General features: G+C 40.4%; 1 pseudogene; it reads right to left on the bottom strand.

Annotated features, from left to right (window-relative positions):
• Positions 1 to 276: 276 nt before the first annotated feature.
• LOC148018819 (uncharacterized) overlaps positions 277 to 26,574 on the bottom strand; it is a 69,266-nt pseudogene continuing 42,968 nt past the window's right edge.

Raw genomic sequence — 26,574 nt, 5'->3', positions numbered from 1 at the left:
TCCCTCTTTCTCACAACACCTCCTTTCTCACATAACGTCCTCCAACGACCTCTCCTTCCTCTAATTTTAAAATTTTCTTTTAATTCATTTCCTTCCCTTCCAACTCCTTAATGATAGTTGGACTATTATCCCTACCAATCATGTTTCTTATCCCTCATTTTTCCTACAATCTCCATGTTTGCTTCAAACATATAACGAATGATGCCCGCAAACTCAAGTCAAGTCTTCAATGAGCTGCCAAAGTGAGTATCATACTAATATCCCTAGGTCATGATTCTAGTGACCCTTTGATTCCTTGAGAGCCTCTTGGTCAGCCTCTTCCACATGCTTGTGAAACAAGTTCCACTCATACTAACATCTTCCCCTAACCCCTTCCCATGAAGCCTTTCCATTGATTGATTCTCCTTGGAAATCCAAAGATGGGAGAACCTTGTGGACTATCCATTGAGTACCCACAACTCCCACTTTCTCATACAGAGGCTTCACACACCTCCCTCAGGCAAAGTCAAGACCCCGTCCATGAATCAAATCATCCTGGATCTGATGCCAAACACATTTCCATGCATTTACAAGAGCCATTATCTCGACAAACCCCCTACATGGAGGCTTATTTGGATCTTTGCATCATCCAGAGCTTTCTATAATTACTCTATGAATTTCTCTTTTTTTTTTAAATGCATTTTCATTCTCCAGGTCACCTTATAACTTGGCTCTAAAGCAGGTTGGGATATCTCAAGGCCATACTTTTTAACAAGTTCTATATATATTTCAACATCAAAGTTGTCGACAGCAAGGTCTTCATCCCATATAAAAATGTACTCATATGGGGCCACGACATAATGATGTAGAAACCATTTTTCAAACCACCATTTTGACTGTTGTCTTGCATACTAAATTGCTTGGGCACTTAAGTCCTATATCTGAGAAATGTGAACAGCATATTGCAGAGTAGGACATTTGGCCATCTATCCGCCTTATACACCCGTATGCAAGATTTCTCTGGAGAGTTTCAAAGATTGCTAGCACATTGATTGGTCATGGTTGGGATTCACTAAGGAAATCTATCAGATTTTATCTATAGCACCACCTTTCTCCCATACAAAACTTCCTTGTATCGACATTTCCTACTGGTAAGTACTGCAGAGACACATCCTCCAAAAACAACAATAATGAACATTGCATTTGCATTAAATTAATGTAAAAAGTTGGTAACAATGTACTAATTGTGTACAATTTTGCTAAAAATTTTGCAATAGTAGCATTGGTTCTAGGTGTTGTCATTCTCCCCCACTTAATTGCAAAGTGTCCTCACGAGCACAGCTCCATCGCAAACATCCAGCATCACGAACATAGCTACCACGAGCACTGTGATGCAACCTCAAAAGAAAAATATACTCTCCCTCACTTAATTGCGAAGTGTCCTTGCAAGCATAGCTACAAGAACTGCAAAACCACACATAGAAAACTAGTAGACACTGAAAATATAGGAAAGTATTTACTAGTGTCATTATCATAAGTGTATAAATGAGTTACAATAAGTGGTTGCATGTTGCTTGATTCCATGACAATGCCTTTGTAACATGAGCATTCTTCTCATTAATCTTGGGATGTATTAGTAGTATTCGCTAAAAACACAACATGAAAATGATATAATTGATAGTAATTTGCAAAAGTGTAGAGACTTTATAAGAATTTTAACTTGTTATACACACATATACTCACACGATGGCTTTGGAAATCCATATTGGTGTAGCAATATTTTCAAAAAGTTCTTTGCAACTCTTGCATTCATCCTGCTTCTCTTTTTGCAACCTAAACTTTTTGCTAGCCCAATCAAGTCAGCTAGTTTCATTATAGGAATTCTATGTTCTTCATTTTGAAGAACTTGTAAAATACGTTGATCGACTACGTCTAGACTTGTACTTCTACTTTGTAGTTTTTTGTACAAGAGACAACCTCTTTGTGTGAAAATTTTGATTGTACCATCTATTCTTCATGTCATCCCACTCATTCATGACTCCTCTAACTTGGTTTTACCAATTGTGATCTTCAACTAGAGGTACTTGCTCATATCGAGTGCTTGTAATAGCACTTTACACATTAGACATATCATTCAGCACAAGAAGATAGGGGAGTAAATGTCTCATAAGCATATCATCATCCTTTTCTTTGATATCAAAAGTAGACAAAAAGATGTAGTTGCTTCTTGGTGTAATACAACCCCTATAAGGATCATCATCAATAATGATGGTCCCCATTCAACATCACACCCAAATGGCATAGCCATTTTTGCCAAGGGCTTGATTTGTGCTTCAACACCTAGCTTTCCTAGTCTATACATTCTCATTTTGTCATATATAGCAGTGATCCTCACACCATATGGCAAAAAACCCTAAACTATATCTTGTTTTCTACTCTAAACTTCTAACCATTGATACAACATTATGTTCTTATGTAGTTGACCAAATTCTGACATTACACCTTTCTAGCAAAATATTCAAGAATTCTATCCGGGGGAGGTCAATCATAAATATATGTAAGTATCACATGGGTTCAATAAGGGATTTTTAAAATACCATTTTTACACATTTTTTACATACAGAATAAACCCATATAAAGGGGCTACTTACAGATTGAATAGAAAAGTTTTATGTTTTATTAATGAAAAACTCATAGATAAGGATATTGATAAATAGGCCTTTAACGCACGTGATATGGAGGGTATAGATATAGTGAACTACCCATGATTTCTATACAATTGGGTCAGAGCACTAGATACTTGTTATGGCCATATAGTATGGATTTATGAAGTGGTGATGGTTGGATACAATGCTTGAATAGAAGCCATTCAAATCCAATACCACCGTTTAAAGAATGGATTTCTTTGTCATGCTCAGTATTGTAGAAACATTAATGTTGCTACCAAATGATTCCTCCATCACTCCATCTTCCATTTTCCTGTCATTATTGAAAACACTTGGTGACTCTATCCTATATCATGCTCAGTTGAAATATTAGTAAATATCACAATGGATTGGATAGTTGAACTCACATCATCACTTGCATTATGCACAACACAAGACTTCAATATTCCTAAACTAACTTAATATTTCTCATTTAAATAAAATTTTCAAGCTATATATGTAAGAAAAATTACATATTCTCTTTTAAATAAAATTTTCAAGTTGTATATGCCATGTGTCCAAGATTAATCAAACTCTCTTTTTTGTGTTATTTGGCCATGTGCTCAATTTTATAGCAACTCTCTTCTTGGTCCAAAGCCTTAAGTAGGAAGATCCTGAGCACGTGCTTAAGCTTTGGGTTGTGTGCACATGCTCAAGTTTTCTTCTATGTCCTTGAGCATATATCTCTGTTTGAGTTCTCTTTGAGAAATAGTTTGGCAAGGTGCTCAATCTTGTAACAATTGTTTCTTTGGTTCCAGTTCTTAAGGAGGCAGAGCTCAAGCATGTTCTCAAGCCTATAGAAGTATGTTACACTTTGAAATGCCTCCAAGATCAAGATATTTTCTTGAGCCTAAGTTTAGGCATAACTTGGGCATATTTCTAAGCCCAATCATAGAAAATTGACCTTGATCTACTAGTTTAATACAATATCATTTCTAAAACACAAGAACTATCAATACATAAAAAAGAAAACACAAAACAAAAAATTTAGAAAAAAATGAAGATACTAATCACCCTTTATTTTGGTCTACGAGATTTATATAAACATTTGTAAAATCACTACAAAATATATATCTACTCTATATCCATATCATCCTCCTAGGCTACAAGGTTTGCCGCACCTTCTACATCTTCTGCAAGACTTGGTTTTGGAGTTTGTTTTCCTTTCTCACTTGTGGCCTCTTCTATTATTTGAACCTCCTCCAGTTGTCCTACCCAAACTCTAATGTTTAGCTGAGTTTTTATCCATACCATCAATGTTTCGTGTAACTTGTCATGGATTTTTGGTGTTTCTACCATACATATCACAAGTTTTTGAATTTTTAGGAGTACCCTTGCTATATATCCATCAGAGACAACATCCATGATGTGGTCTTCAATATTACAAAATGTTCTTATGCATGTGTGGATCAAGTGTGTCTTCTTTTGTTGGAGGTTGCCTTCCACAAGATTGTAAATATTAAGATCTAGTGTATCTTCATTTAAAATAGTCAAATATATATCAAAACCCTCATAAGCATGTTCCTTTGCAATAAAGAAAAACACTGACATGGTGTCAAGGACATGCTTGAAGGGTGCATGATTCGTTGTGCTTGCCATCCCAAAGAAGATCTTATGCTTCCAAGATCCCTGTTTCAAGTCTTGTTGCATCACCACAAAGCTCTCCATTTGCACAAAGCCAAGAATAATGGTCTGCTCTACAATGTGCATGAGTGCCTCAAAGAACTTGAAATACATTTGTAAATCCATGACATTTTAGAAGCATGTCCCTCAGTTTGGTCAATTATACACATGTCCAAAGATAGAATTTTTGAAGCAAAGTATCTGTCTAGAAAAAATTTGCCCTCCTTCTCAATACTTGCCATATATATTTTCCATTTGAGGTCTCCTTCTAGCTATTGGATTTCCTCCACTTGGTCTACTAACCACTTTACATATGATTTAGCATTGGAAGGAAACTTGACATGTGTTCTTCCGACCTGGATCTTTGATTTGATCCAATCTGTGCACATTTCTTGAAAATGACCATATATATTTTCTACAATCGTGAATTTTCCACACAACTCTTCCGAGCTATTACATTTTTCCTTAGCAAATGTGTTGAATATGGGAAGTAGTTCCACCTACACAACTCGATGCTTGATCTTTTTTACCCTATTAGCTACATCAATCTTATCTATGTCCTTTGTACCCTTTGCAAGTAATATCTTTTTTTGCATAATCCCTCTCCATAACATTCTTATGTCTTTGTCTGTTAATCCACTGAGACAATGAAAGGTACTTATCATTGGTTTTTTCCCATCTAGTTTCCCTTCCATTGCACTATCCAAGATCTTGAGCTATGTCGTATAGATATTTTCTTCACACATAACCATGTGAGAAAACCTTTGTTGAAATCCTTGGCCAATACTCATTTCAGAAATACTAACAAATTTTTGCATTGACACAAGTACAAGGATCAGTTTAGTTAAAATGACTTTTGGCGCACTTGGTTACACCTGGTGCAGGTTTTGAAGGTCCTCCATCCATTGGGATCTCAAGTGTTCTAAGGTACTCTTATAAGGTTGTTTCTCAAGGTGCTCCTGCATTTCTTCTTTAGATAAGATGGATATGGCCACAGATACCTCTAGAGGGGCATCCACAACAATACATGCAATATGCTTGACATAGTGTTGCTTCATGTTCTTATTTTCATGCAAATTCATTTCAATAAGTATTCTTGCTACATTGATTGAGTGTTGATTACCTAGGATGTAGTAGTAATAATTATCTAACTCCTCCTCTTTCACCAATTCCCTTGGCCTTGGAACAATCTCCCCATGATTATTCTTATATATGGGCATCAAATATGCACAAAAGGAAGTTGGAGTGGGCTATGATTGAAACTTGCCCAATAGATAATTTACATAGAAATGCTCCTTTGGCCTGCAAATTTATTGTAGTGGAGCTTCCCTACATTTGACTACAGGGATAGAGTATTGCCTATCTAATCCAAATGGAAAGTATTCTACATATGCATTCAATCCTAGGGCCCTTAACTTCTTTTTGAGCTTTGTAACTTGTCTCTCGTCAACTTTTGGTAGCAATAAAGGCTCTTGTTCCTATATTGGATCTAGGGGATTAGTTGGAATTATTGATACAAGTACTAGTTGTCCCTCTTTTGATGATTGTTATTTATGTGTTGATATCTTGGTCTCGGTAGATATAACCTCTTTCTTTCATGCGGCTGTCATTTTCATATCGTCAAATAATTTCACTAGCTCATCAATGCTTAGTCTTTCATCTTCACATGTGAGTTCCCAACCCCTAGTAAACATTGTATCTTCAACATCTCGTTGCATTTTTTCAACCTCGTATACATCAGGGATAACTTGATAAATGAATTTGCGAACACTCACATCAAGGCAAGACACCTCCTCTTGAGTTCTAACCCTCCTAGAAGCAAATTTTTTTACTTGTCCAATATCATCCCAACTTAGCTCATTATCCACATGATCCAATATGAATAAGTGAGGCTTGTTGAGAAATACATCAAAAGGATTGAATATGTCAATGTACCAACTCCTTACATCCAAGGATGCAAAGTTCACTGTAGGTGGCTCTTCTGCTACTAATGCCTTTCTTTTCATGGTCATTTCAGGAGCAATCTATTTGGACACATTGGAAAAACAAACATATATAATGTGGACTATGATACTCCAAAAAGATAATTTCATATACGACATGCATTATAATACCTTAATGAAGTCAAACTCAAATAAAAGCAATATAAATTCACAAATATAAGCTCAAATAAAACATAATGTTGGGTTGTCCCTACATGCAAGGATATTTCAACTAGTTTCAATTTTGCGAACACAAATTTAAGTAGAACATAATGTTAGGTGCATGACACTAAAGCTTCAGAATTCAAATAAGTATACTCGTATAAGAAAAAACCCATCTTCCACAGTTCTCTTGATACCTTGGGTTGTGGATCCTAGCCTAGCTCATATAGGCAATCGACGCATTGTACAAATGAGCCATTCCCTCATATGGGTACTCAAGCCTAACTTGAGGGGAAAGGAGATACTAGGAACCTATCCTGTGAAGCTCCTCCCTTGGAAAGGAAGAGTTGATACAAGCTTGACTAGATGCTAAAGCTACATCTCAAAGATATTTAAGACATTCACAGAAAAAGAATGTGTTGACACAAGCTTGAGCATGTGCTCAAGCTCTATCTCATGGACACCTCAATAAGAGAGGGGAAACTATCATGTTGCACTCAAAGATAGAAGGTGAAAAATATCACCAAGCTCCTCTCCCAAAAAGAGATGGTTCATAGAGGCTTGAGCTTATGCTTCATAAGCTCTATCCAAAAAGGACCCCAAGGTCACATAAAAGTAAAGATCATCTATATAGGTCGTGATAGGCTTGATCATAAGTTCATGCTATCTCTCTCAAATAGGCTTGTTATAGGCTCGAGCACATGCTCAAGCTCTATCCCACCATCTTGCCGAATTTCCCTCCCCTCTATACCAAAGTCACATCAAAAGTCATATCAAATAAACAAGGTCATTATAGGCTTGATCATAGGCTCTCTCTCTCTCTCTCTTTCTCTCTCTCAAATGCATCTAAAAGAGAAATGAGGTTAAAGGTGATACCAATAACCTATCCCGTGAAGCTCCTCCCTTGGAAAGAATGGGTTGTTACAAGATTGAGCATCTCCTATGAAGCTCCTCCCCAAAACATCTCAATGAGAGAGGAGAAACTACAATGCTATAGTCATAAATACAAGCCCTCACCCCTACATACTACCATGCTACAATCACAGATATAGGCCCTCCCTCCCCTACATATAGGGTTGATACAAGCTTGAGCATATTATTAATCCCTTTTCCAAAGTCGTATGAAAATGTCATATCAAATAGATAAGGTTCGGAAACAAGCCTGAATCGCATCGTCTAATAGCCTTCTCAATGAAACAGGAGAATCTTTTTCCATTGTCAAGAAAATAATATCCCTTTTTTACCCATCCTGGCTAAAAATGGGGTTGGGTCAATAGGAAGATATCCACTACAAGGAAACATCCCCTTTTTTCCTATGCTAGCCATTTTCAGCTTGCTCCTCATGAACACATTGCAAACTCTCATGGTCTTTTAGACTTCCACTATTAGCAATGCAATGTCTTAGGAAATAATTCTAAATAAATGAAAAAGGTGCAGCCCTAATTAATTTGTGGAAGTTGATGTCTAATATAAGTGACCTAAGATGTATGACTACAGTGAACCATTATGCAATCCTTTTTCCTAATGCAAGGTGTGAGGTATGTGTCAAAGGTTATGCCTCAATAGATAATGGTTTCTATGCACAAGGACTAGAGAACTTTTCTATGCACGCAGACTAGAGAAGAACCTAAATGTGCCTAGATATATGAACTCTTTGCCCTTCTGAATTATGGAAAGTCAACTATGCATGTTGGAAATCTAGTCATTAAACATGTTATCCATCAAACACTAGACATCTTCTTATATCCATGTTCCTTATGACTCACATCCACTTGACTTTTCTAATACTTGTTGCACAAATAATGTCAATTATGTTAGCATTAGACCAAGCTTTGCCTATGGCAATTTAAAAGATAAAAAGGGAAGTCATATGATGTAAATCTTCTTTGTGTGATATGACTTTAAGGTGTTTGTAGCACATAAGGCATGGTAGCTTAGTAAGATAATGGGATTTTGAGGTCTCTTTATTAGGACAAAGCTTGAGCACATGCTCAAGCTTGTATCAACCCTCTTCGCCAAGGAGGAGCTTGATAATATTGTTTTCCATCTACCTTTGATGGGGTAAACACTCTTGAAAAACTTCTCCCCCCTTAGGAGAGGATTTTTAAAAGCTTAAGAAGATGCACAAGCTACAATCTAAAGGCATATCAAAGTGTCATATAAAATAGATAAGGTGGTTCGGATACAAGCTTGAGCACATGCTCAAGCATGTTGTCTCACAGCTATATCAATGAGAATCCTCAAAGTCACATAAAAGTGGAGGGGGTATATATAGGCTTAGCTGTGCACAAGATCCATACCATGAACCTATCCTATGATACACCTCCCTTCAAAAAGGAAGGATTGATACAAGATTGAGCACATGCTCAAGCTATGTCTCAAAGATATTTCTATCTCATGGACACCTCAATGAGAGAGGGGCAACTACCACATTGCACTTAGAGATAGAGGGGATACAATATTACCGAGATCCACCCCCATAGAGAGGGGGGTTGATACAAGCTTGAGCACATGCTCAAGCTCTACCCCAAAGAGTACAAGCATGGGCATGTGCTCAAAGTCCATCTCATACACATCTCTACAATAGAGGAGAAGCTACCACGTTGCACTTAGAGGTGAGGCAAACTATTCCCAATCACCTCCCTCGTAAAAAGAGGGTTTTTACATGCTTGAGAACATACTTCACAAGATTTGTCTGAAAATGACTTCAAGGTCACACAAAGTTGGAGAGCACTCTAAAAAATACATCTAAAAGAGAAAGGAGTTGAAAGGAGATACTAGGAACCTATCTTGTGAGGATCCTTCCCCCTTAAAGAAAGGGTTGATACAAGCTTAGTCTTCGGCTAGAAATTCACATAAAAAAGAAAATCTTGATACTCGGGGAAGTTACTGTAGCGCCAATCGATTAGTGTAGTCAGTTACGCATTGTTTGACTTAGTAGGCCACTTTCCTTTATGTTGTATCTTATCTATACTTTGTGTACATTGTATAGTGTATGCTTTGCCAGTTGTAGGTAGGTGTAACAAACTAAATATAATAAGTGATAAGTCAGTGGCCATGTGAGTATCATAATGACCACCACCGTGCTAAGTGTAGACGTGCGGATCCATCTAGCCAAGCGGTCCATCATCAATGTCCGCACGTATTGAGCTTGCCATCTCAACACTCCCCCTCAAGCTCAACTCTATCTCTCAACTCCAAGTAAGCTTCGGAACTTTCGAAGCTTCTTAGCACCCAATGCCTTTGTGAAAATGTCAGCTATCTGATCCTGTGTGCTGATATATATCAAGTCAATCTCTCCTACAAGTACCTTATCTCTCATAAAGTGGTAGTGCACCTCAATGTGTTTTGTCCTAGCATGGAACACTGGATTCCTAGCTAGCTGTATGCTGCTCATGTTGTCACAATGAATGAAAACTGGACCATCTCTCTGGACATCCAAATCACCTAATAACTTTTGCAACCATACCACCTCACAAACTGCCATAGCAGCACCTCTGTACTCAGCCTCTGTACTCGATAAAGCAACTGTAGGTTGCTTTTTGTTGCTCCATGTAACTGCTGCACTACCAAGGGAAAACATGAATCCACTTGTAGATCTTCTGTCTAACATGCTACCAGCCCAATCTGCATCTGTGTATCCAAAGACCTGTACATCCTTACCTGCCTCATAAAAAAGTCCATAATGAAAAGTGGACTTCACATATCTCAATATACATCTAATTGCATCCAAATGAGGCTTTCTAGGCATCTGCATAAACTGATTAACAAGGCCAACAACATAGCTTAAGTCTGGCCTTGTGATAGTCATGTAAATCAAACTCCCTACTATCCTCCTGAACATAGTAGAGTCTTCTATCTCATCTCCAACATCAGCACTCAACTTCACATTTTGCTCCAATGGTACTGAAAGAGGCTTACATGCTGTCATACCATACTTGGATAACATATCCAAGCCATACTGCCTTTGGGATAGCCATATACCATCATCATATCTAATCACCTCAATACTAAGAAAGTATCTCAGCTCACCCAGATCTTTCATCTCAAACTTCTTCTTCAAGAAGTCCTTAACTTCAGCAATCCATTTGTCACTGTCACCTGTAATAATCAAGTCATCCACATAGATGACCATGATGGCTAATCCTGCATCTCCCTTTCTCACATAAAGTGAGTGATCAGCATCAGAAATACAAAATCCAATATTGACAAGATACTCTCCAATCTTATCAGACCATGATCTAGGTGCTTGCTTCAGCCCATAGAGTGTCTTCTTTAACCTGCACACATATGTGGGATGCTCTAAATCCTCACCTGTTGGCTGCTCCATATAAACTTCTTCTTGCAATTCACCATGCAAGAAGGCATTCTTAACATCCATTTGCTGCAAACTCCAACCTTTGGCTACTGCCAAGGCAATCACACACCTAACAGTTGCCATCCTAGCAACTAGACTGAATGTCTCTTCATAATCTATGCCATATGTTTGAGCATAGCCTTTTGCAACCAGCCTAGCCTTATACTTGATAATTGAACCATCTGCATTATGTTTGACTTTGTAAACCCACTTACAGCCAATAGCTTTCTTACACTTAGGTAAGGGTACCAAATCCCAAGTCATATTGGCTTCTAATGCAGCCATCTCCTCATCCATTGCTACATCCCAATGAGCATGACCAATAGCATCCTCAAAACAAGTGGGCTCAACATCCTCAACTAGTTTCACTATATAAGCATAATGGTGAGCTGCATAACCTTCAAAACCAAATCTTTTAACAGGGTATCTAACCCTGCTAGATCTATGTACCACCGGATCACTCAATGGATCCTTTACATTACGATGAGCTCTCTGTACACCTAGTGTCCTGACAGAAGGAATACCAAGCTCATCATCCAAGCTCTCCGAACCACTAGAATCTCCATCCAATCCAAAATGATTGGTAGATGCATCATTACCATCCAGCACTTTCTTCTTTCCTTTGTCCTTCCCTGCAACACTTATAGATCCACCTGAAGATGTGGGGCTACTCCTTAGTCTCACTGTAGATGTAGTACCAGATGATGTTTCTGGTCCACTAAGACTCCGTGATTCTTGTTTATCTTTCTGCACATAGCTGTCCTGATCATTATCATCATCCAAAACATCACTAGTAGGTGTAAACCAACTTCCCATCTCATCAAAGATAACATCCCTTCCCACTCTAAACTCACCTGTGATGACAGGGTTATAACAGCGATACCCTTTCTGCTCTAAAGAGTATCTAATAAAAATATATTTTTCTGCCTTTGGATCAAGCTTCTTCCATAACTCATCTGACACATGAACGTATGCAACACAACCAAATACCTTCAAGTGCGATACAGCAGGCTTCTTGCCAGTAAAGCATTCTTCAGGAGTCATCCCACGAACTGCAGCTGTGGGAGTTCTGTTCATAATGTAAACAGCAGTATGGAAAACCTCAGACCAAAAATGTTTGGGCATATTCTTTTCGGCCATTAATGCCTGTGCAACTTCTGCAATATGCCTGTTTTTTCTTTGTGCAACACCATTTTGCTATGGGGTATACCTGCAAGTAAATTGCCTCTTTATCCCATGAGTCCTCAAGAAACCACTGAACTCATTAGAGAGGTACTCTCCCCCTCCATGTGATCTCAAGCACTTTACTTTTAAGCATGTTTCTATTTCAATAGCTACCTTAAAATATTTTAGTGCTCAAACACGTCACTTTTTTCCTTCATGAAGTATACCCATAACTTCCTTGAACAGTCATCAATAAATGTGACAAAGTATTTGTTGCCACCAAGAGATACATTTTGTGTAGGCCCCCAAACATCTGTATACACTACATCAAGTATTTTTCTACTCACTTCTCTGTCATGTGTGAAGGGTTGTCTTGCTTGCTTACCAAACTGGCATGCTTCACAGACTTTATGCAATTTTGCAACTCTAAATGAAGGCAACCCTATAACCAATCCTCTAGACTGCATTAATTTCAGCCTTTGCACATTTGCATGTCCAATACGTTTATGCCATATTTCAATATCTCCAACTACTTCTTTTCCTTTAGCATACATAGCAGCATCCATTGCAGGAATTCCAACATCTAAAGTGAACATTCGGCCAACTCTACTTCCTTTTGCGACCAACCTGCACTTATCATTAAAGTCTTCTACAAAACAACCTTTTGCATTGAATCGGACCTACAACCCCTGCTCTACCATTTGGCCAATAGATACTAGATTCTTTATAATTGATGGCACATGTAATACATCTGTCAGACTCTTTGTCTGGCCATCATACAAGGACAAGCAAACCTTTCCAATGTGTGAAATTGGGTGGCATGAATCATCACCCATCTGTACATAACCTGGGATTTGTAAGTCATGCATCTCTCCAAACCATTCAACATGACTGGCCATATGATTAGATACACCTGAATCGACATACCATACATCATCATGTGTCCCCTTTCCTGTAACTGCATTCATCATATGCTGCATAACAAATAGACGCTCATTTTTGTCTTCATTCTGTCGTGAAGACGATGCATAGTTTCCTTGTTGTAATTTACCACTGCAAATATCATCCTTCTTTGCATAGCAATGGGCTGCAATATGGTCTATTTTTCCACAATAATGGCAAACAATAGCAGAATTGCCAGAACCTCTATCCTTCCATCCACCTCTTCCTCTAGAGCTCCCCCTATCTCTAAAGTTTCCTCTGCCTCCAGAAACCTGCATTTCACTAAACTGTTGATTGAACATGTTTTGCTGGTTATCCCAGCACGTCCCATACCACGGCCTCTTGAAGAGGATCTACCACATCCCCTTCCTGAACTCGAGTAAAATGCTTGGACCTGTTCACCATTTCTTTCAGACGAATTACCCTATATTGATCTCTTCAATAATCTAAGAGAGATCAACTCATCAAAATCTGGAAATGGCTTCCGTACATATATTGAAGTAACAAATGATTTCCATGCCTTCTCATTGTTAAGGCCACTCAGAGTGGATGAAACCAAATCATCATCATCCAGCATTGCATCAATCACTGCTAAAGCATCTGCAATGCTCCTCATCTTCAACACATACTCATTGACAGACATTTTCCCTTTCTTCAAGGCATTCAACTCTTTCTTCAAGACATTTTCCCTTGCTTCAAGGCATTCAACTCTTGCTTGAGTTGAATCTTTCGTGCCTTTGTATTTACTGAAAACATGCTCTCAAAAATTGTCCAAGCTGCATGTGAAGTTTCTGCATTCCTAATATGTCCCAACATAGTATTATCAATTACTTCAGATAGCGAGTACATTACCTTTTTTTCTTTAACGTTCTCACTCCAAGAAGATGATTTAAGGATTCGTCAATCATGGAAGGATCTGTGTGTCACCTTATGGGATGAGAGTAAGGTTCACAAATGCCACGAAGGTGTTATACTATTTGTGCATCCTGATAATGCAAGGAGCTGAAACTGTGGGTCAAGGAATCAGATGAGCCAATTACCACAGACTTGCCTGAGCACGATGCAAAAATGCAAATACCGAGTCTGACGCTACACTCCATGCCTAAATCATTGCACGATAATGCTTTTTGGGAAGGCACGGAAATGCATGTAGTCTTGACAGTGGGGGATGTCACAAGAATGGGAATCGTGGATACGGGGGCAGGAGTGAGTGTGCTAAGCCATGCAATACTCTAAACGTGGGGTAACCCACCAATCAAGACTAATAGGTTCAACATCACACTGGCTAACAGAATAGAGGTGAGACCATTTGGAGTGTTGAAAAATTGGCCACTAAAGATCGCAGGAATCCAATTCTCTGTTGACTTTATAGTCGTGAATGGAGTGGACTACGACATCTTGCTAGACCAATCCTAGATGCGCAACACAAGAGTTGTAGAAGATTGGAGCAATGGTCTCATCTTCTTAGGCAATCGAATGGAGGCTATAAGAGTAGAGATGGGGACACTTGGAAGACTACGTTAGTTGACCTAGATGCCATCTCCACCATGCTTAAGGGTGACAGCCAGATTAGGAAATCCTATGGGGCCTTAACCAAGTATATCACGTGCTCTGAGGACGAGTGAGACTAGATGCATGTTCTTGCTACCATTGACCTGCCATTCTTGGACAATGAGGAGTATGAACAAGCCATCAGGATGGGTGGCAAGTGCAAGGACACACCCTTAGTACCACTCTGCATGATGGTTGGAAGCCCACTTGAAAGACTCAATTTTGTTGCATTCCAAGTCCTGAACAATAGATGAGAGCTCTTGGAGATCCTAGGGTACTTGATCGACAAGTTAGCTGGCGATCTAGCAACTAACCTCAAGCCACTCCAAGATCTCTTGGACGAGCCTAATTGGCAAGGGTCCAAAGTATATGACTTAAACTTGAGGTAAAATTGGGCTTTAATCCCCATCCTACCAAAAGAGATATATCAGCACTTGGGAAATGAGGAGCAATTGGACACAAACAGCTCTGATGACGAATATGAAGACTGTTGTTCCTTCATTGATGAGAGCGAAAGGGAAATTGATACTATAGAATATGACACTAGGGGATGTATAATCGAACAAATATGGATAGGCTCCAAACCATGCAAGTAGAGTGCCCTTAGAATAGTGAAGGGAGTCAGGCACAAGGACTGGGATCGAACTTGGTTGGTGGAGCACACATGTGCAATTGACTATGAGCAGCAGGCCTAGCCCAATTGAGTGACACACCACTACTACAAACGAACTCACCTTTCAAGCTACGACCACCAGGAGAGAGCCCCTCTTCTAGCGAATATGGAGATTTTGATTCGGAAGTCAGCTCAAATAGTGACCCTGAAATACCTCGACCCCCCAAAATTAAACGCACCAAGGGGGACCTACCCTTCCACATAAGACGCCAATGATTAAGGGAGGAATGACAGAAACTGCCTAAAGAAACGTAGCTAGAAGAGCAAGAAAAACCGCAAGACCTGCCAAAGTGATTCACGAAGTTCAAAAAGGGAGATAGGATTGTGATCTTGATGGGAGGCAAACGATAGGGGCAAGCAAGCAAACTAATCAAGGGACCCACCAAGGTCAAAGAGGTCAATTTAGCCAAGAAAGGGGAGACCCCACGACCTGCCTTTATAGCCAATGACTTGGCTGAGTAAGATGAAGCAAGTCTCCTTACTCTCTTGCAAGAGTATATAAACGTCTTTTCTTGGTCCCTAGAAGAGCTCAAAGGGGTAGACTCGAGTGTGGTTACTCACAACATACCCATGACACATGTTGCAACACCGATCAAGCAATGACCGTGTTCCATGAATCCGAAGCACACCCATGCCATCAATGAAGAAATTGACAAGCTAATGAGAGCATGGTTCATCTATGAAATTGAACACATGGACTGGGTTTCCCCAATAGTCATCATATTAAAGAAAAATGGAGAGATTAGAGTGTGTGTAAATTATAAGAAGGTAAACATAGCTATGAAGAGAGATAATTACCCATTGTTGTACACCGAGCACATGCTTGAGAGAGTGGCTCGCAAAGAGGCCTATAGTTTTCTGGATGGCTTCTCTGGATACAAGCAGCTGCAACTGCATCCTAACGATAGGCATAAGACTGCATTCACCACTGAATGGGGCATTTTTGCCTACATAGTTATGCCTTTTGGATTGACTAACATGCCAGCCACCTTCCAACGAGTGATGTGTACAATATTCAAAGGCATGCTGAGGAAGGAGTTAGAGGTCTTCATGGACGACTTATGTGTTCACTCTACTTAGAGAGAACACTTTGAACGATGTTGATTATATCATCTCTCATTGAACCCCTTGAAGTGTCAATTTTAGATGAAGAATGGATTTGTTTAGAATACGATTTGTTTAGAATATTGGGCAGATAACATAGTTCAAGTGCTTGAGCACGGACTACTGGAACAAGTGATAGAAAAGGCCCCATGTAGCTCATCTTGAAAATCCAACCCTATCAGTTTATAGCAAGCCAACTCTACAAGTTGGGGCAAGATGGGTTACTGTGCAGATGTGTGTGTGAGCATGAGATGAATGACGTACTGATAGAGGCACACGGTGGAGTTGTAGAAGGACATTTCAACCGAGTGTGACAGCCCGTAAAGTGTTGCAATCCCAACTGTGGTGGCCTATTCTCTTTCGAGATGTAGCATGATTTGTGAAGCATTGTGATGAGTGCTAACAAACTAAAGTCCCTATTCGTAAAGATCACATGGAGCTAACCCCAATTATCGCACGGCAACCCTTCAAGAAATGGGGGATTGACTTCATCGGACCCATTACTCCCACGGCATAGTATTCACAAGCCAAATACATCATTGTGGCCACCGACTATCTAACAAAATGGGTAGAAGTATGGGCTACAAGAAAAAATGACTCTAGGACCAGTGCCAAGTTCCTATGGGAGCAGGTGATCTCGCAGTTCACAACTGCCCCATTGAACTAGTCAGCGACCAAGGCACACACTTCATCAACAAGGTGATAGCTCACCTACTATCCTCCTTCCTAATCATCCATTAGAAATCTTCACCTTATTACCCTTAGGCAAACGGTCAAGCTGAATCCACAAATAAAATCTTAGTAAACGTCCTGACCAAGGTCATCTCTACTTTGCGCAATGATTGGGATAACAAGTTGATGGCAGCCTTGTGGGCCTATCCACAACTTACAAGGTGGTTGTACCCCCTTTAGGTTGACCTATGGTACGGAGGCAATTCTCCCCTTAGAGTTCTTTGTACCTAGCCTCAAGATATCCCTTCAAGAGAGATGGGATGGGAAAGAGGCATGGGATGGAACACAAAATTGAGCTCGAATGCTTATCAAAAACCCTGCTTCTAGCCACCCATGCACTAATATGTGAGAAGGCAAGACGCAAACATTGGTTTAATAAGCATGTCAAGCAACACAACTTTGAACAAAGTGACTTAGTGCTGCTATACTCAGTCAAAGGACATAAGCAAAAACTAAAACTTCGAGGGCTAGGCCCCTTTAGGGTTCGAACCATCAGCCAAACTGGCAACGTAGAACTCAAAACCCTAGAAGGTGAGGGCATAGGCTTCTTCAACGGCAGCTGCATAAAGAAGTACTTCCCTCCCATGCACCCATTGTACGAGCCTCCAACGCTGGCACCCCCTGTCCAAGTATGAGTAGCCACTATCACTGAGATGGAAAATGAGGATGAGGAAGCTATAGAACCAACTTACCTAAGCATAATGGTCATTGCCAAGCACACATGCACCATCAATGTATTGATCGATGAGGGAGCTTCTTTTAATGTCTTAACCCATGACCATTGGACCGAAATTGGCAAACCATAGTTGCAGTCCACTAATGCTAAGCTCAGCCCTTATGAAGGCCGACCCTACACACTTTTGGAAAAGTGCCACGTTGCAGTTTCTATCAAGTCTGAAAGCATGCCGATGATCTTCTATGTGTTGCCCAACACTAAAGATGCAGGCACAAAATTGGTGTTAGGACAAACCTTTAAGAAGCGAGCTTGTTGTACTGTCGACTATGAGTTGCAACGTATCCACCTAGCCATAGACAATTCTGAATAGTTACATCTTTCAATAAGGGTGATGTGACTCCTTCTGAGTCCGCAAAACCACTGATAGAGAACCCCACCATCAAGTATAAGGAGGGGGGTCATGACGTGTGACAACCTGCCAAACCTCAATGCGTGCAACCTGCTAAACCCAACATTGAAGCCAAGAAACCCCAGTTCAAATGGGTACCTAAACATCAAGGATTGACACCTTGAAGCAGACACTTACGTCCTTGCAAAGATAAGGGCCCATACTCGAAACCTAGGAGTCCAAGACAAAACTGTAAACATTGACGCACGGTCAAGCCACAATGGGTCCCCAAAATCTTATTGCAAGCGCAAGCCTACTATGAGGATAACCCCTAGATTTGGCTACCCAAAGCCAAAACAACCAAAAGTCCTACTCAAATGCCACCCTCGAGCTTGGCCACACAAAACAGTGAGTTAGAGACACTTGGACCACAAGAGAATCAGGCCGCCAAGTCCATAGACCTGCCAAAACCTACATCAACAGCATCTAAACCAATCTATCATCCAAAACCACAGCCTGCTACTAACAAAACGCCCAAATCCAAAGCTGATAGTATCCCTCAAACCTCAAAAGTAGCTAATAGCATGACAAATTCAACTACAACTAAACACATTGAACATGAAGCCAAGTTACAACCTAAGTAGCAAACCATTCTATGACCATTAGCTGCTAACTCTCTAGTTCTGTGAAACCCCAACCACCTACTGTCCTTAGAACCTCTTATGAGCGGTGATCAATTCTAACTCTGGCCGCCAACTTAGCTGAAAATATGGGGGATGACTTGGTTGCTTGCCTTAGACACTTGGATATGACTTTCATGTTGCTTGCTAAAAGCTATGACCGCTTAGACTTGGGACTCTTGGGTGAACCTGTGGTGACAAAAATACACACACTCCCTTGTTCTTGGGAAGAATCGGAATTCGTGTTTGTCAAAGCTTTTGAAGTAGCTACGGAGTTGATTGCCATCCAAGTTTCCCGTGAACAAGCGCAGCGACAACGCCTCATCACTTCATATGAAAAGCACGTAGCTTGTGCCAATGAACAAGAAATAGAAGACTTGAAACAACTTGTAGCCAACAACTCCCCTTTCTTGAAAAAATGGTGCACTCTTCACCTCCAATGGGAGCTCGAGGGATGTTAGGTCATGTCAAATGCCAAGCAATGATGCACAATTAAAACATTGGAATATGACCCAACTTCTATTTCTCCAACCTCTTATAGAATATTAACGACCATTTGACCGACCCATGGAAGAACATATTCAAGGACACCCCTACTTAGATCGCATCCTTACCGAGGAGGAGTTGCACATTGCTAGCCGCATGGACTCAATGACTTCTTGCTCGATGTCCTTACTTACATCACCCAGCTCGGCATCCGATCTTTCAACATTGACCGGTATGCCCACATGGAATAGAATCCAAACATCTATGCTTGGCTCATGTGGAAGTAAAGCACTATGCCCATGTGCAACGCGTCCTTTACACTCTAGCCTTCAATCCTAGGAAGGATTCTTCTCAATTCCAAAGGGAAGAGGGTAAGGGTAAGGCAAGGCAAAGGTAAGGGTAAGGTAAATCATGTTGAGAATCTGCCAATCACACCCTATGTATGCCCCTTTGTATGGAACAACTAGGCTAGGAAGATGCAGTTCATTCTAGGAAGAGAGACAGATCCCATAGGCACAGTGATGAAATGTGCTACCAAGCAATCCTATATAATGATGTACTTGACTATCACTTTCATTATGATGATAATGCAATAGTACTTGTCTCTTTCTGTCAAGTCTCTATGTCATTGTCAGTCCTACACAAGATTGTGTTTCTGAGTTCAAGTCTCAATCTTGAAACCTAATTCACTTGTGTAACAGTTGTCTTCTTTGTCAATGTCAACATGAGTAGTATCTTCATCTTCCATCCTCCATAGCTTCCGCCTCTGCCATGCTCTAGATCCCGCATTTCTCACATGGTATCAGAGCCCAGTCGGGCATGGCATAACTCCCTTATTTGCTCTCTCAGTCCCTCTTAACCTCAGGTCAGCTCAAGTCCCAGCTCATGGTTCCATTTCTTACCTCTATCCTCACTGAAGCTTCCATGGCAGCCATAGCCAACAGCACCCTGTCAACTTGAAGCTCCTGGATCTCTCTCCATAGGTCATATCTGAACCTGCTCTCTTCTAGACATTTGTTCCTTGACTCCCAAGGCTTCTTTCTATCACTTAAGAGCTTGACATTGGCCACTCCATAGCTCAGCATTGCTTAAACTGTCAATCTCTGCTCTGTGTCTGCCATAGCCAGATAGGACATACAGCACTTGGAGCTTCTATATCTTACTCTACAGGCCATCTTAGCCCATGATTCCTTCTGGAGAAACATTCCTCTACTTGTGGCGAAGCTCCCTGATGCATCACAGTCCAACATTGCTCATCATCGAGCCCAGCATTGCGGAAATCGCGGAAATATGTAAAAACTGTGCCTGTTCACGGAATTCGTCTCTGGGCGTGCAGTACGGGCCGCGATCTGGATGAGGAGATTAGGGTTCTGGTAGAGCATCACATAAGCTACATTTCCATAAAAAAAGTTTTGAAAATGGTCCACCATAGCTCCTGCAATGTTAGAAAAACCAGGCCCCTGTCTCAGAAACCCTAAAATCCACCATAGCCAAAATCCTTCAAACTCAAAAATTCTTCATTTTCTCTCTCCTGACACTCAACCCAAGCCTCTGTCACTCTGATCCACTGTGTTACTAAAGTTCCCAGCAAGATTTTACCAGCAAGGAGGGGAGATCTCTGAAGCACTTAAAGACCCATTGAAGATTTGAAGACCTCTCATAGACTTGAGCTCCAAAGCGTCAACTTCACTTCAAGTTCCAAGTTTCTCAAGTTAACCAAAGTCAGTGCCACACATCAAGGAGGGGACTCAAACAACGGGTTCATCAAGCAAAGGATCGGCATCAAAAATCACCATCTTCAACTCTAGTATCCCTTGATACTTAAGAGTGTTGATTTAACACTATCTTCACTTGTGTTTTTTGACACATTGAAGATCAATTTGGTTGCCACTTACTCACAGATTTGAAGCAGATTCTTGGTCATATCTATGATAACCAAGAAGATTTATATGTGGATACACTTTATGAAAAGTAACATGACTTATCTACACTACATAGAAGTTTTTTGTGATCTACTTGCAAAGAGACATGGAGTTGCTCATACTAAAGTGAAATCAATGATTCCATCTAAAGTTTTTGAAGACACTCCAGTTACCTTGGCCATCATGAAGAATGAGATGTCTTTGCTTGAGGGGGACAAATACATGGACATGAAGACTGAAGTTGCAAGCAAAGTCAAAGAAGAACCAGACCAACCAGACCATAAGATCAAAGAGCAAAGGAAGAAGGACAATAAGAAGATCAGCCATGAAGACCAAAAGACCACATCATTCAAAGCTGAAGAACCAAAGATGAAAGACAAGAAGATTTTTCATGCTAACAAAGAGAAATCATATGCTGAAAAATACCACAAGGGCCTATCGGTCCTTGTCTCTCATTTTCTGTTTTAAAAGCATTGTACCGGCCTTAATGTTCCTTTCATAAGCTTGAAAAAAACTCCTCATGTAGCCTTGTACTACAGACCCTGTACACTTTGTGAGGCCCTGTTACAGCCTCTGGATGTCCACCATGTTTATGGTACCCACACTTAGCCTTTTCTGCGACAGCCTCTGGTGTTTTGCCATGTTTGTGGTATGCCCACACTTTGCAGGTGCAGCTCTCACTAAAGCCTCAACACACTTTGTACTTTCAGGTTGTGATTGAGGAGGGGTGTTGAGAATCTGCCAATCACACCCTATGTATGCCCTTTTGTATGGAACAACTAGGCTAGGAAGATGCAGTTCATTCTAGGAAGAGAGACAGATCCCATAGGCACAGTGATGAAATGTGCTACCAAGCAATCCTATATAATGATGTACTTGACTATCACTTTCATATGATGATAATGCAATAGTACTTGTCTCTTTCTGTCAAGTCTCTGTGTCATTGTCAGTCCTACACAAGATTGTGTTTATGAGTTCAAGTCTCAATCTTGAAACCTAATTCACTTGTGTAACAGTTGTCTTCTTTGTCAATGTCAACATGAGTAGTATCTTCATATTCCATCCTCCATAGCTTCCGCCTCTGCCATGCTCTAGATCCCGCATTTCTCACAAACCAAACTAAACACACAATGAAAACAATAAAGAAATGGCACACATTGGTAGGATGGAACAACTTGTGAGTGCAAAAAAGGTCAACAAAATTTGAAATCAACATACTAATTGGAAGAAAAGTCAATTTCTACACTCGAGCAATTCAACTCAACAAATATGTAATTAATTTCCTTTTTTTTGTGATTATTCTGAATAATACTAATGGCGAATATGGTTTCATGATAGGCACCCATCATGGCAGGCCAAGAAAAGGCTAGCAAATTGCATTTTTCAGAAGAAGAACAGGTAAAGTATGATCTTTATGTGGAAACACGAGCCTTCAACCAGTTTATGTTTGCATATCTTCAACCTAGAAGACATGGCCATTGAAGAATGGTGGGCTGTGAGACAGATCATCGAGCAATGCAATTTGCAGAAATACGTGGAAGTAGTAGGCCAGGGGGTAGACTACATCCATTGTGCAGAGTTTTTGAGGACTTTCCACAGGAACCACGGCACCGTAACTATGCATGAGGGAGAGAAAACTCATCAGGTGTAGATTGAATTAATCTCGAAGCTGGTGGAAAAGACATTAGGCTTAGCAAACAAAGTAGAAAGGAAGTCAAAGAGAGATGTAGATGCCTTGCTAGGAATGGACAAGGCAAAGATCCACACCAAGGATGGCATCAGCATGGCAGATATTCCAGATCCCAAAGTCCAACTCCAAGCCAAGATGGTGCACACATTGTTTTTCTAGTCAGAGGTACAACACCATTATGAGCCCCATTAATGTCCTCCTACTAGAGAGCATCGTAGCACGGTCGCTAGATGAAGTGAACCTCGATGGTTTTGTGAGAAAGACCATTGAAACATCGGCAAAGGCTTTGGCAATCAGCCTGCCGAAGGAGAATCTCCTTGTTAGAAGTCAAGCTCACTTCAGTTCGTCTTTATGAGTGACCGACATCTGTGATAGCTAGTGTGTGTGTACAGCTGTCTCCATGTGACTACATTGAATAAGTTGGGTGTGTGTTAGTCAGTGACCTGACTAGAGTTAGTCAGTTAGGTCTACACCTAGTCTAGTTTACTTTTACATTGTATTGTGTGCTTCTCAGTTAGTTCTTGAATAATGAAGAAAACATAATGAGAGCCTGAAGGCTCATGGATATGAAGTATTCCCTGTCTCTCTCTCCCATCTTTGAACATGGTATCAGAGCATTGCCAGGTTGAGCTCTCTGGAGCAGGAGAGAGTCAAGAAGACTTGAAGAAGCTGAAGAACAAGGTTTTTTGAAAACAAAACAAGCTGCCATTACTCTGTCAAGGTATGCATTTGCTCATTTGGACTCTATGCTTTATCACAATGGTTGAGGCCTTTCTGGAAGCCTTGGTGGGCATCTTTGAGCATATGTAAGTGCTCATTGAGCCTCATGATGAGGAGGACCAGCTGTCAAACCAGATCTGGAAATCAGCGTGATTGCACCTACTGGACTATTGATCACAGATCTCTGCAAACTATCAACTACATCATTTACTAAGTGATATGGAGCTTGTCTACACCTTCTGAAGGTACTTGAAGACTACAGGAAGCCATTACTTATGCTGGAGCTCTATTATGAGCTGGGAACAGAGTACACAAATCTGTGAACAGTCTTGAACTATTGGGAAAGTGAAAGGACAGCTTGCATTTGATTATCATTGAGCTACAGAAGCTCTTGGTTATGCCCAAAAGCATCAACAAGGCATAGACATTTGCTTGAAGGCTATATGTATATGTTCTCATGTGTTGGAGCAGGTTTTTTATGACTAAAATATTCAGATCTAGAAATATTTGAATGGCTGGAAACTGTCATACACAGTGAATAGCAAGCATTGTATCTTGCTGAAGCAATACATGTCACTTTGGAGCTTCTATCACCTATATGAGCTGACATATGCATGCTGAATGTATGGAGGATTGTGGAAAGCATTGGATGCTGTTGAATACTCAAATCTGGAACTGAAATAATTTCCTTGACAATGCTTGGCCTGGTTATGAACAGTCATGGTTATAAACAGTCATGTATTCCTTGACAGTGATTAATGAAGACAGGTTGTCTATGCCTACCCAAATGCTCATGTATTGAACCTATCACTTCAAAGTGAATGTATGACATGTCTTGAAGATTTTTGGAGCTGAAATACATCTTGGTTACCAGAGTATTGGTTGTTTGTAATCTGTGAGCAGATTTATGTCACTTGTACTTGTTGGATATGCACTACTTTCTGCTCGAATGGTTATGTTTGGATTGCCACATGTACTAGCAGATACTTTGGAGTTTTTGGGACATGTATGGCATGCATACACATTGATTTTGGCCTTGAAATTGCTGTTGTTTACTCACAGTTTACAGTTTTTAGACTGCATGTAATTACCCTGGCAGTGAGTTTGCAGGAGTTTAAGTTGAAGAAACTACAAAGTATATGTATTGGCTACTATACCTACGGGTTAGATCACTTGTTTGTGGACTGTTTTGGGCTATCATTGGGCTGAAATACCCTAGTTTTTTACTGCAATTAATTGCAAAAAACTATCATAAACAGTTAAGGACTAAACTTGGTCAGTCATACTTGTTGGCTTGCAGGTAGTCAAGCATCTGGCAGACATAGTCTATTGCATCATGGCTAATGCACATGGGACTGATAATATCACTCAGATAGTTGGAGAGAAGTTAGACAACAAGAACTTTGCATTATGGAAATTCAGAATGAAGAACTTTCTAGTTGCCAGGGGTTATTGGGATCTATGTACAAGAGATGAGGCTGCTCCTGAGTTGCCTACAACAAATCCAACTAATGAACAGAAAAGAGCTCATAGGCTATGGAATGAGAGAGCATGCAAGGTGCTGCATTGGTTTTCTCTATGTATATCTGATGCTATGGTAATTCAAATCACTGGATGTGAGACTCCGAAGGATGCTTGGGATATACTAATGAAAAATTATGGAACCATGACACATGCACGAAAGATCCAATTGAAACAACAGTTTAACAACATGTCTAGGAATGGCAGGAGCATCCAGGTGTATACCACGGATATTAAGACCATAGCTGATCAACTTGCTACCATTGGCTCAAGTGTATCAGAAGATGATATGATTGCTATTGCCTTGAATGGATTAGGGAAAGAGTACAAAGCTTTTGACACATCCATTTCTGTTAGAAAAGAGCCCCCTACTTGGGAAGAGCTAGTTGCTTTGTTGCTGCACGAGGAGGTCTAACTTGGTTTGAATACAGGTTCCAGTGCATCTCAGAATAGAGACACTATGTTATACTCTAGCCATCGTGGCAGAGGATTTAGAGGTCGTGGTTCATTTCGAGGTCGTGGTGACACTCGTAATGCTTATGGATAGCCACAGCAGCAGGGTAATTGGCATGGTGCAAATACACAAGGCCAGTGTGGATCTGGCGGGTTTAGAGGTAGGGGGAGATCACCCCGAGGTAGAGGTGGTGGATTTGGTTCATGGCAGTCATCTGATCAGTCCAACAGGGACAAGGATTGCCATTATTGCGGCAGGTATGGGCACATTGCAAAGGATTGCTACAAGAAGCAGGGAGATATGAAGGCAAAGGGCAGACAACATGGGCACTATGCATCTTCCAGTGGTGCTCATGATGAGCAAGTTGTTAGACTCTTTGCCATGCAGCATGTATCTAAAAATGCATCGAGACATAATAGAGATGATAGATGGTACATTGACTCTGGGGCGTCAAAATACATGACACCGCATGGAGAGTGGTTTGATGAGATGGTTGTAGGTACACATGGTCATGTATGTACTAGGGATGACACCCAACATGACATAAAGCATAAAGGGATTGTTCCTCTCATGATGCCTGATGGCAAGAAGAAAGGCCTGCATGATGTATTACATGTACCAACCATAACAAAGAATCTTTTGTCTGTGGGTCAAATAGCAGAACAGAATCTGCAAGTGAGATTTAACAAAGATGGATGTTTCATTGAGGAGTATGGAAATGGCTGCAAGTTAATTGCCAAGGGCAGAAGGGATGGCAGGATGTTTACATTGGATGCGACCATTCCGGTACTTAAGGCAGCCGTGTTTGCTCATGATGAGAGTGCCATTCGGGATGTAGAGATTTGGCACAAGCGGATTGGACATGTCAATGTACAAAAGCTGGAATCTATGCAGCAGAAGGAAGTAGTACTTGGATTACCCAAATTCAAGTATAATGACTTTGGTCATGTATGCCATGCATGTCAGTTTGGGAAGCATGCAAGGTTTCCTTTCATGAGACATGTAAAAAACAGCACTAGGCCTTTACAATTGCTGCACTGTGATGTCTGGGGTCCTTTACATA

Source organism: Lygodium microphyllum, chromosome 20 (assembly GCF_053477565.2).
Source record: "Lygodium microphyllum isolate KBCC chromosome 20, Lygodium_microphyllum_v1.1.10, whole genome shotgun sequence".
NCBI classification, from domain to species: domain Eukaryota; kingdom Viridiplantae; phylum Streptophyta; class Polypodiopsida; order Schizaeales; family Lygodiaceae; genus Lygodium; species Lygodium microphyllum.
The sequence above is the reverse complement of the archived record's forward strand: the minus strand, read 5'-3'. Positions and strand labels throughout refer to the sequence as shown.